This window comes from Megalops cyprinoides, chromosome 23 (genome assembly GCF_013368585.1).
Source record: "Megalops cyprinoides isolate fMegCyp1 chromosome 23, fMegCyp1.pri, whole genome shotgun sequence".
In the NCBI taxonomy this organism is placed as follows: Eukaryota; Metazoa; Chordata; class Actinopteri; order Elopiformes; family Megalopidae; genus Megalops; species Megalops cyprinoides.
Genome location: NC_050605.1, coordinates 23,570,019 through 23,582,280, shown reverse-complemented (window position 1 = coordinate 23,582,280; position 12,262 = coordinate 23,570,019). Strand labels below are relative to the sequence as shown.

The 12,262-nt window shown below is 48.2% G+C and overlaps 1 protein-coding gene across 2 annotated transcripts in view; it reads left to right on the top strand.

Annotated features, from left to right (window-relative positions):
* Window positions 1–12,262, top strand: part of plxnb2b (plexin b2b) — an 80,516-nt gene that overhangs the window by 35,009 nt on the left and 33,245 nt on the right. Inside the window, exon 2 of one of the 2 annotated variants that reach the window (XM_036517532.1) lies at window positions 833–967. The exons of the other annotated variant lie outside the window; for it this stretch is intronic. The gene's annotated coding sequence lies outside the window, so the exon portion shown is untranslated. The remainder of the gene's footprint in view (window positions 1–832; window positions 968–12,262) is intronic. 2 annotated transcript variants of the gene reach the window in all.

Genomic DNA, 12,262 nt, shown 5'->3' with positions numbered 1-12,262 from the left:
TGGGCCTGCAGTTACTGTGGGAAGTGGTGGTGGTGGGCTGGGAGGTGAGGGGGAGTAGTTGGTACTTGGGGCCTTAGTGAATGTGGGGAGCATGGATTTAAAGTGGGACATGGGGGCTGTGAGGGGGTGGCAGTTTTGATATCCTGCCCAGTCCTGTGTGGGAGTTTGCTGCTTTGGAATGTATGAAGTTTTATTTGGAGGCTTGAAAGTGAGCTCAGGTTCAGCCTCCATGAGAAATGAGGAAGTTCAGTCTTTCTGTTGTGTCTGATTTTTTACCAACATTTCGGTTGCGGTCCTTCCTGTCTCCCAAACTCAGAAGCTTCTGAAAGCAGAAACTTTACGCCGGTCCGGGAGCTTTCCCCTTGTGTCACGCTTCACTGTGTTTTGGGGTACTTTTCGAGCTCTCTCTGCACCTCGTAAATCTCCCATGTCAGGTTAGATCTCCTGGAGTTACTGAACCTGTGGGATTCGGGAATGGAAGGCTCGGGTGAAAGGCAGTGATTGGTTGCAGTGCGGCTGCTGGTTCAGTGGCCCTGTGTGAATGCAGAGATGGAGAGAAGAGAACAGGATCTAGATTTTTAAACTCATCTGGACACATCTGGTTCCAATTGGTGAGCGAAAAATTGTGGGAACTGGCAGCACGCTTACAAAACATGTATAGACAAAAGGAGCCCCAAACTCCCCAGACACACACACACACACACACACACACACACACACACACACACACACACACACTTTCCCCACCCCCTCTGAGATTCTGCCATTTCCCATAATCCCTCAGTAAAGCCATGGATTGTACATGTTAACTCACAGAGGCGTATTGTTTCAGGAATGGAAGCAGCCGAAGGCCGGTGAGGAGAGTGAGACCGTCAGGGTGCTGCGTACCCAGAGGACAAGGCGACAGGGTCGTTGTTCACTTCAGCACCTCGCTAACAGGAGTGCGAAAACCCACCGGGGCAGACAGGTACACTGAAAAGGGTCCCGGCGATTATTATCACGCAGGTGCCAGAAAACTGCTATTTTCCGAGCGGCAGCGGTTTGAAATTGGAAAATGCTGGCGTGTCACAGATTGGACACGACACTAAAGAAGCCGCCCGGGCCAGGAGGGAAGCGTGCTGCGCTTTAATCTGACAGCGGCGGTTAGAGCTGTCGGCCCAGGGGACCCCGCTGTGCAGACGCTCCTGCGTGCCGCCGCTGCAGGGGATGATGGGGGACTGGGTGCCCTGCTCCGCAGACCGGCCTCGCCATGCGGGCGGTGACCTGCGCCCACCTGACGCCAGCGTCAGGCCCACGCAGGAGCTGGCCTGGGGGAGTAGACGAGGAAACGTTGAGGGAACGTTCAGGCAATGTTCAGGCGATGCATTGTAAAAGCAGTCAATCCCTGCTGATGAGATTCACAAGCTGCTCCTAATCCTCCATCACCAGCAAAATTGCATCTTTGGCTTTTTTTGCTTTAGAACTTTTAATGCTGGAAATAATTTATGCAGAAGAGTAAAGGGAGGTGGGGGGAGGGGGGGGGTTCTGTGGGCTGCATTTAGGCCAAGACCTTTATCCCTGTAACATGTCTGACATGGTTAGGGTGGGGGAGGGGCACAAATGGCAACAGTCCTCCAGAATAATAAAGAAATACAGTGTTTATCTAGGATTCGAACCTGAGGTCTTAGGCTGTGGGGGGGCAGGAGCTCCAGTGCTGTCGTTTTGTGTTTTGTGTGATTGCATTTCAGGGTGTGGTGCAGAGTAGAGCTCCCACATCCTGAGAGGTTCCAGGTTAACGGTGAGCTGTGCTTGCTCTGAGAGGTTCCAGGTTAACGGTGAGCTGTGCTCGCTCTGAGAGGTTCCAGGTTAACGGTGAGCTGTGCTCGCTCTGAGAGGTTCCAGGTTAACGGTGAGCTGTGCTCGCTCTGAGAGGTTCCAGGTTAACGGGGAGCTGTGCTCGCTCTGAGAGGTTCCAGGTTAACGGTGAGCTGTGCTCGCTCTGAGAGGTTCCAGGTTAACGGTGAGCTGTGCTCGCTCTGAGAGGTTCCAGGTTAACGGTGAGCTGTGCTCGCTCTGAGAGGTTCCAGGTTAACGGTGAGCTGTGCTCGCTCTGAGAGGTTCCAGGTTAACGGTGAGCTGTGCTCGCTCTGAGGCTCTTCCTGAATCCCAGCTCATGTCCTATGCGGAGAATTATAAGCACTTATAAAATACACAGTAGCATTTATGCATGTGCACAAATATTACCTTCTTGTGGTTATTCTTGGTGTTTATATTTACTTTGTGTTTATGTTTGGTTTCTTTTCATTTAACATGCTGGTAAACTAATTTTGATAAGCAATATAAAAGATTTCATGAGATGGTAATAATCATGATGGTTTCATAATCCACAGGTTTGAATATAGCCCCAGGACCCTAAGTGTTACAGTGCACATTATTTTAGAAGTGTAATTGAAGGGCTTCTATTTTCAGCCTGCTTATCTGTCATTGGCTTCAGTAGAGGTGGAACAGGAGCTTTTGTGCTGTTTGTTCCAGAAGGCTGAGTCTCTCCCTGTTCTCGCCTGCACAGTCGCTCTGAAGGGACCTTGCAGTGGTCTCCAGCTTCTCCCTCCGTGTGAGTGAAGACTGCACTGGCCTGGGAGTGGAAGCCGGGCGGGTTGCGGAAAGGTGGTTTGCAGTTCGATCACAGTTGCGTCAGACTCTCCTCCTCTGTGAGAGAGATGAGCCCTCACGTTGCGGTGATGAATCGGGTTTGAACTGTAGCTCTCTGTTTGTTTGTGTTGTTTCCAGGAACAGGGAGCTGTGCTGGGTGCATTTCTCTCAACTTCTCTCTGCTGTCAGGAGCGGTTAACTGCTTACCCAGCCGCCTTTGGCCCGCAGTGCAACCGGCTGCGTGATGCATTTTCTCAAGTTCTGAATAAATAAGCAGGCAGCCGGTCTGGCTGATTCCAGAGCAGCTCTCTTTGTGTTTACTTTTCAGATCCTGGCTGCTCTTCATGGCCTTTACTGCGCTGTGTACACAGCATAAGAAATGCGTGTAGGGAGGTAACGAGTGTTTGCCTACAGCTCAGCCGGAACCCTATGGCCCGGGTTCAAAACCAGCCATTTGCTGCTGTTTGCCAGCGTCATTTGCTGACAATGACTGGGATCCCACAGCAATGCAACAAACTGGCTTTGTTCTACTGGGGATAGAGGTGGAGAGGTTAGCGGGGATTCCTCTTCTCACCACTCTCAGGCACTCTGATTCATCAGGCTCCCGTGAGTTACTCGGGTGACATCAGTGGAGTAGTGGCTATTATCCAGTGAGCCCCCACCACACTGTACTGCACTGTGTGGCTTTTAGCATGAAGCATACCCATTGGCTGTGTTCTGAGTGTATCGGAGGATTGCATTCACAGGGAATGAGAGAGAGAGAAAGGGAGCTGCAGAATAGCGGGGGTGATGCTCTGTCATGGTGGTTTGTAAAGTGAGTGTAGAGAGGACCTCTGGGATCTCTGCTCTCTCCCGCTCTTTTCTGCAGCCTCTGATCTCAAAGCTCCTGCTCTTTTGCCTCCTGTGAAGTGAAGTGAAGTGAAGTGAAGTTCTGCCCCCGCCAGTCTACTGTACGCTTTTCCTGGTTAAGATGGGGGGCCACACCCATATCTGAGGAGGCCACACCCCCGCCACAAGCCCCGCCCACAAGAAGCTGACTATCGCCAGGCGTTCGCTAATGGCTCTTGACGCCATATTGCTTTTTGTAAACAAACAAGCCAGATTCACTTAAATCGATGTTATGAGCGAGAGCCTGATTGTAAAAAACACAGTTCCATGAGAGTGAAGGCGCTCTCTGTGGAGGAAGCCTTTTCAGTCAGCCTCTGTCAGACCGTCGGCTCAGACTGCAGAGGGATGAGGCTCTGAGACTCGGGGCCTGAGCAGTGCCAAACACTCGCGTTCCCTCCAAAACCAGACGAGAGAAAGACCTCGTATAAATATTTACCTTCTATCCTCGTTTTTTTCCATGGTTCTACAAATGGATCATGCTGAATCATACGCAATTTCATACTGGTTTTGTAGCCTTTTAATTTAGCGTTTGCCTGTCTCTCATTGAAGGGAAATGATTCCAGTTTGGCTGCCTGTTATGAATGCGTGTTTCGTAACAAGATAAATGGGTCTCTCGAAAACAATCGCCAGCATTCTGAGAAACCGTGAGCTTTATGTAAATGTCAGCAGAACACATTCCCCTCTTAGACCCTGAATAAAGCAATAAAGCAATATTCCCACAGAGACAAAGACAAAACCACGGCGGGGGGTGGGGTGGGGTAGGAAGAAAGTAATATCATCTTCCAAAGTAACAGACCTAGCATACCAAATAATGGCACAAGTAATCTATAAACAAATAGCATTTTCTAATTACCCCCACCACCCCCCTCACCACCCCCCACAAAAAAAGATATAAAAATTCCATTATTAAAGTAAACAGAGGGAGAGGTAAGGAAAGGGAGTCGCCCGTCGCTGCCGGCAGCTCTGTCGCCGTTTGTTTTGTCAGGCAGTCCTGGTGAGGGGGGGTGGGGGATGGGGGGGATGGGGTGTGCAATTTTGGGCAGGTTTGGGAGATATGGTGGCCTCTTTGGCCCCTGGCTGTTTGTGCTGCGCAGATCCCAGCGGTGGTGTGTCCAACTGCGCAGACGCTCAGGCCAGACTGCGCTGCAGAAACTGCTGCCAGTCGGGGCCCCCCGAGGAAGCCCACAAAACGGGGCACGCTAGCTGTGGGGACCCCCCCCCCCCCCCTCGCTGCGGCAGGTCCCTCGCGAGCAGGAGGCCGGAGGCGCGGAATCTGTAGCCCTCCGCCAGCAGCGGCCCATTATCACTCTGATTGAGAAAGAGAAACCGTCCCGTGGCGGGAGGCCTTGCAGCCGAGCTGCGCAGCTGGGTGCTGTCTGCATGCTTTCTGCTGCGCCCCTGCGTGGTTGCTGATGCTGCCCCCGGGCCCAGACAGTGCCCATTTCCATAAAGATGACTGACAGGGCAGGGGGACGCGGGGGGGGGCAGGCGGGCCATTCCCGCTCTCCGGGATTCAGCAGTATTAGATCAGAGGGGGGAAGAAAGCGACTCTGATCATTTCTGGGGAGACATGACAGCTGACAGAAGCGCAGTGAGAGGTGAGCCCTGCTCGCTCTCGGTGGGGATCTGTGGCGGGGGACGAGGCTCAGTCTTCCTCCTCTGACTCTGATAAAAGCCCTGCGTACACGTGTCTCTCAGTGATACAGGAAGCGCGCGGGGGACTGTGGCGTTAGCGTCTCGCGGGGTGCGAAACGAGCACGCTCAGACAGCCCAGCGAATGGCATCGTCCCAGCGGTCGCTCGCTAAAGAGCCGCCGTGATTAGCGCTTCCTCTAAATGACATCCGTGCAGGAAGAAGGGGCCTCAGTGGAGTGACATCCTGTCATCTGTCATCTAAATCACCAGGCCGAGTGCTCGCGCAGCTGCTGGCCTGAGTGACACACCGATGCCGTCGTGAGCGATTCCTCCAGTTTTTCAGTGGGCCAGCAGCGACCGTTCCTATTGGTCAGCTGGGAAGAGCACCTTCCTCCGCCAGCGGCAGCAATTCTCAGCTCACCATGCAGAACCTAAATGATTGCATAAATGATCTTAAAATGGACCAAAAAGCAGAGCTATTAGATCTGACCAATCAGTGAATACCTTGTACCCCTTTTGCCCAATGCCATAAGAGGAGGGTACATATTCAAAAACATCTCACTGGTTTGTTAAAAAGTGTCATGATTTCCTGTCAGTATGGTTTTCTCCTCCGGTAGCTAAACAGCAAATCCTCAACCGTCACCCCACAGTTAATGTTTCCCACAATGCCCCTGGATCGCAGCAACACGTTTTCGGACTGCGTTCATATTTGCATTTTAATTAAGTGGGGCAAGAAAGCAGTGAAGATATCTGGTCAGAAGAACTCGCTGCAATGTAGACCATCCAACCGGCACCCCAGTTATCTGGGTAGCTGGGAGCATACTGAATGTGCTCTCACGTCCAGTGTTGGGTTTATAGAGTGGCACAGGGATTAGGTGAAACTCATGTGAAAATCTCTCTAATCCACTGGCCCCTCTGATCAGTGGGGCCCAGATAGCGCTGAGTTTCTGCTCTCTTCTAGAGCACTGGTGTGGTTTTGAAAATTAAATGATTCTGTGTAGCTGGTGCTAGAAATGTGGTTTCATGGGGAAAAACTGAGGGAGAGATGGGAAATACATTTTTTTTTCTATCAAAAGTAGCGTAGTGGCGTTATGCCATAAAGCTGTGGAACGTCTTCCAACGTTCTCTCGTGCACTTTGCCAAAAAACACAGTGCTGTTTGGGGGTGAGTCGCAGAAGCAGGAGAGCAGTATATGGGCTGTAATCCCTGCAGTGTACAGGGCCAAAATCTCGGGAAATACTAGCTTTACGTAACGGTAAAGCGGAGTCTCATCCCCTCTCAAAAACTGAATCGCTGCTAAGAATAATGGGTCATTTTTCTGTGTCTGTCTGATCGGGCTGGTGAGGAGCTGAGTGTAAAGGCTTTAGCTGAGAGAGAGAGAGAGAGAGAGAGCGGCGTTGTGCAGAGCTGGCCAGGGTGGTCTGAATTCAATTACAGCACTATTGCAGAAGGTTACTGTCAGAAAGCACACATATGTCTCTGACTCTAAGAAAAGGAAAAAAAAGAAAAGTGTAATTCACTTAAATGGCTTATTCAATTTTGATTTCGCTGGCACAAGGAAATCTGTTCTGTTTTGACTTTTATTAAAATGATATATTACCTGCGATGTTGGTGATTTGCCTGTGAATGGAAACATACCAAATTGAGTCCAGTGGCGACACGAGTTGGGATGAAGGGCTCTCACATTACACATTTCCAAACCGTTCAGATCAATAAAACTGAGGGAACCACCTGGGCAGAAAGTGCAGCCAGCACAAGCGAAGGTGTGTAAGGACGTGATGGACACCTGGCGTGAACGCAGGTGTTCTGAGGAGGGACACGTGAGGTGTTGCGTAAGCCGCAGTGTCGGCGATGTGCGCAGCACGACGAGGCGTTCAGACTCGCACAGCACCAGAACGGAATGCGCTGCATCCGGATGGAATGCCATCGCCAACGGTAACGGAAAATATCAGCCCTCGGAAACGGGCGGATCTGAGGCACGCGCTGAAAATAAGATTCCTCGTTAGAGTGAGACTCCGGAGCGCAGAGGTTGGACACCTTTTGGAAAGGCATGATGGGACCAGACTGAAAGGGCCAATGAGACGGACAGGATCATAGGATAGAGGGGGAGTGGCTGGAGGTAGGAGTGATAGGAGAAATAATGAATGAATTTATCAGATGGTACAGAACTAAGACTGCTGGATAAGTCTCAGGAGCATGAGAGAAAAGTCTTAGTAGCTCTGCTACTCTGCTTTTTCTATTTTGAACTCTTTTGAAAAATACACCCACAAAAGGAGGGTCTGGGACTGAAGTTGATGCTAAAAGTATTGAGGATTATCAGTATCCACACACTTAGCTGGGTTCTGTAATAATCAGCCAGTGTTACTAAAGAAAATCTTGTGTCTGTAGGTATTACTTGATGGGATTAGTCTGTACGATTAGTTGAAATACACTTTGCTGTCCTTTAAAACTCAGAACCTCTCAATCTCATCTCTCCCCGGATGTTTTCCAAAACTGAGAGTACCTTCTTCCAATATGTCCATGACATGTTCTCCTTGAAAATGCTGAAATGGTCTGGTATCTCACCTAAAACAGTGCTTTGTCTGCTCTAGTCCTGACAGCTCACAGTCTGTGCCTGTTTTTTCTGTAACCACCTTTAATTAATTAGGTGTTATTGAGCCGTTAACTGTATACTAATCAGGTCACATATGCTTAAAGAATCAGTTTGACTGTTGAGTACAGGGTCAGGTGATGAAATTCAATTCTCACCTGAAAGTTGCACCAAGAAGATTGTTCCTAAAGGCAGTAATTTTCACTGAGGAACTGGGACAAGCTCTCAGAAGGTAGACAAAACATCTTATTCTGTGGCTAGGAAAGCCATTATGCTCTAGAATTTGCACGCAGACATTTCCCTCCAAATATTTAGGATTAATCTGCCACATTGACCTTTGTTCCCAGCTGCAAGGAATCGCACAGTGATAACATCACCATTCTCTGTGTTATTAATAAACACACAGATACAGAGACACAAAGGGATATCGAATGTGTATGAACACACAGAAAGGAATATAGGACCTTTAGTAGCTGAAGTGAAACAGATTGTGCCTCTGTAAAATTATTGAAATAAATAAATATTTATCATCTCTGCTATAAATGGAGGTTGTTGATTCAGTTATGGACGGCATAAAAATGAACTCACACTGTGGAACAGTAGCTACATGGCTTGCAGTGTTGTCAGCACATTTAATGTGAGAGAGGCATTATTTGGTGTGTGTTAGATCTTGGAGATCTTCAGTCTTGAGTGAGAATTGCAAGCTTGTTGTGATAATTTATGACCTGCAGCAGGGCTCCTCTTCAAATTCTCAGTTCTCTGAACATACTCTGAAGTCGTCCTCATTAACGCTTCTAACATTCTGCTGTTTGCTGTCTTTGTAAGCAATTCTCAGCCTTACCCAAGTTTTATCCTTATTTTTTGAAATTTCACACAATTAATTGCTATTCTTTGCACTAAGAATTTTATATGTGCAGGCTCTGGTGGTTGATATCACTTTGTAGTCAGATCTGCATTAAGAAATGTGTTACTAGAGGTTTATTATTAATGATACAGATCAACAGTGTTTATTCACTATATCAGGTCCTTAAAGCCTGGGCAGCTGTCTCATTAATCTTAATTGGTTGAAAGCCTTGAAATAGGCCATTGGAAAAACTAGTTTATCCTACAACCTCAAATCTGAATACTGTTTGGTATTATGAGTATGTCCTCTAATTTTGGATTTTGCCATTCCCACCATTAAACAGAACAACCAATATGCCTCCAGTGAGCTGACCATTAGTGTTAATTACATAATTGTGAACTACATATTTGCATGTTGTAAACTGTAGTTCACCTAGTTGAAAGCACATTAGGAGCATCACACATCTCCAGGGTCACAGCCAGATGGCTTTTATCCAGAGTGTGTGAGCAGAATAATTTCGCATACCTTCTTCCCCTCACATCGGCGGTGCATCAGAAGGTGATGGGCTGGAATTTGAATTTCATATATGAAAGGGATGCAACAGCTTGATCACACCTCGCTGATAGAGAGTTGAGAAGTGGTGAAAAGCAGACCCTGGTGCATTGTGGCCCCAGGATCAGCGCAGAAACGGCCACGGTGTGTTTCATGCGTCCCACCAGGCAGTTTTTTCTCTGACACAAGCACAGGGATCATGCAGAGATTATGCAGGCCTGTTCCACCACAGCTCGTATGACGCTCTGATTATTATGCAAACACCTCGACTCTCGCCTGTGTGACAGCGGCGGCACGCCATCGCGCTCTGCAGAGACGAGACAATCTGCTGTGAAACTGAGCTGCTCATCCCGCATTATCTGCTCATTACGACAGAGCTTTTCCTGAGACTCCGTACTGATTTGCAACCTGTGGTAGCTGAATCAGTCAATGCAGACAAATAAACTTTTCAAGCTGAAAATAAAGGACAGATGGACAGCATGCGTGAACACAGTCGAGAACACAAAGACTGCGGTTGCCTCCGTGCAGGTAGTTCAGGGGTCGTTGCATCAGCCAATGACATTACAGTGTGGTTTTTCGAAACATGAATACAGTCTGTAACGCCCCTCACAGAGCACTCTGCAGGACGGCCGTCAGCCCCCCCGCCAGAGGGAATCTGTCTCGCATGCTGGCAGCCAACTCCCTGAGAAGGATCAGAAGGTTCAGATTTTCGACCAGAGATGGAAGAACAAAACAAATTTGAATGGGAACATGTGTGCGAGAAAGTTTCCATCATGAAAAAGTTTGTGTGTCTGTTTTGTGAGCATTATCAGTTTGAAGCGCTGATTCAGAGGAGTGGGGATGAGGATAGTGTCCTGTCAGTCTCTGATCTGAGACCCCAGAGCTCACAAACTCCTTTATATCAGGATTAAGTAAGAAGAGCCTGGAACAGACAGGCCAAAGATCAAACCTCTGCTGTGGGGAAGTGCCGTTTTTATTTTGAGTCGGAATAGATAGCTGCATGTGCTGCTATCTGTGGGGTGTGGCTTAAGGAATGCTGGATAGACTGCCAACAGAGGGCAGAAACGGGAAAATGTCTACATCTCAGAACGGGTGGGCCTTCAGAGTGATGGAACTGATGATCTGAAACTAAATTGTATCTCCCTTCTGTAAGACTTGAAATCTCATTTTATTTATCTCACAAAGGTGGAAGGGAGGGAAGTTGAAAGATTGGACCTTCCTGCTGACATCTGGAGAGGTGGATGTCTCTCACCCTCTCTCCTAAAGCAACCTGGCTGAAGGATTTTTCCCTGGCTGTGATATCTAATAATGATTATGACCTAGAAGCAAGGAGCAGCAGGCAAGCTTGTGCATTCTGAAACAGGCAGGACTGTGTGCCATCAGTATGTATTGTGCACAGTGGATATTTTGCACTCTGACCTTCATTTTCGCTGACCTTACTCCAGACACAAAGAGGATTTCATCATTTACAGGAACCGCAGCGCAACAGCACAGAGGACAAAGCACCCCTCTCTTCCGCTTTACTCCGAAATCATAAAAATGGGTTGCGTATGAAGCCGTAAGCCTCTTGTGTGTTCCGGACGTTGGCCTTTGTGAGTGATGGCTCGGCATCACAGTAGCCTTTCTCAGGGACTTTGAGAGAATGCTGATTTTTTTTTTTTTTCTCCTGTCATCTTTGTGGCAGCCAGCCAGTTTACCGGACAGCTTGTCAATCTTTGTCTCCCCGCACTGAGAGCCGAGTGGCAGAGATGTTAGTCATCGTTTTCTCATTGCCATTCATCTGCGTTGTGCAAGTCGTCTTCTGTGTCGTTTCAAATGGCAAAACTCCACTTAACTCCAAACAAAACCGCTGTGGTGATTAACGATTCCCCCACGCGGCTCGGCGCTGTGTTTGAAAAGTGGAGCATGTATCACCAGGGCGGCGGTGCCAGCAGGCCGAGCTTAGGGCCGCGGGACCAGCGCTGGATGCCTTTAAACAGATTCACTAACATCTTGCGCCGAGAGCCGCAGGCCTGGCTGGATTGCATTGCGATTACTCTAACAATCTGGATGGGGTTTGTTTGTGTTTTTCTGGGACATCGTAATGTAGTATGTTTCAGTAAATCTGACTGAGGGCAGCGACACCGGGGGGGGGCAGTAATGATGATGATAGCGATGATGATGATTGCTGCGCTGCATTAATGGTAATTAAAGCTTGAACTGGGGATTTTGACTGTTTTACCGTAGATGTGTTTCTAGAAGAGCGATATCCTTGCTTGTCGCCATCCGCCCATAGGGCTAAAGCATTTTATTATGTCTGCGCTGGAGGTCAGCATCAGGGTGTTTTGGTCCCCTGAAGAGCAGCTTTTTGAAATATGAGCAGCTGTTTTTTCCTTGCTGTATATCACATAGTTCTATCTGCATTCTTCCTGAAAATCACTACCAGAACGGTATTTTGGTCTGGTGCGCTGTAGGTTTATAGGAATGTAGTGTTTCTGCCTTAGGAAGACTGTACATAGTCGACCTTCGTTGGGGCACGCTGTTGATGAAATCGCATGCCTGTGTCTACTCAATATAACATTATATTCTGTGTGCTTTTTTCAATTGCAGAAACAAACCCCTGAGCCTTAACTGAAGGAAGATGTAAAAACCGGACAGCTGCATGTGCGTGTTTGCCTTTCTGAAGCATTCTGTGCACCACGTGTTGCTAATGTTAAATATTACTGCATCCTTCCAAGTCTCACCATTGAGCTCATTAAACGGTTTCCCTCTTTAATTCCGGTGCGCTTCCTCTCTCTCATGCCGAGTCTTTAATCAGTATTATTTGCCGTGATAGAGATTAAGGACAAAGCTACCCCTTCCCCCATATGGAGGAAAACTCTGGGATTGTCATTTTCTTATATTCTTAGCGTCACATGAGCAAATCCATAGATTTACTCAATCCCACATCCTCTTAGCGCTCACAAAGGGGGGAGCGAGGCAATCATTTTTCACCATTTTAAATGATTGTGTTTGGAGATTTATCGGGAAAGGGAGCACATTCGCCAAATATCTGGGACAGCGCACACAGCCTGTCTCCATCTCTCTCTCTGTGGAATTCTGCTGATGTCGAATGGCAGAAAAAAAACGAACCTAAAAAAAAAAAAA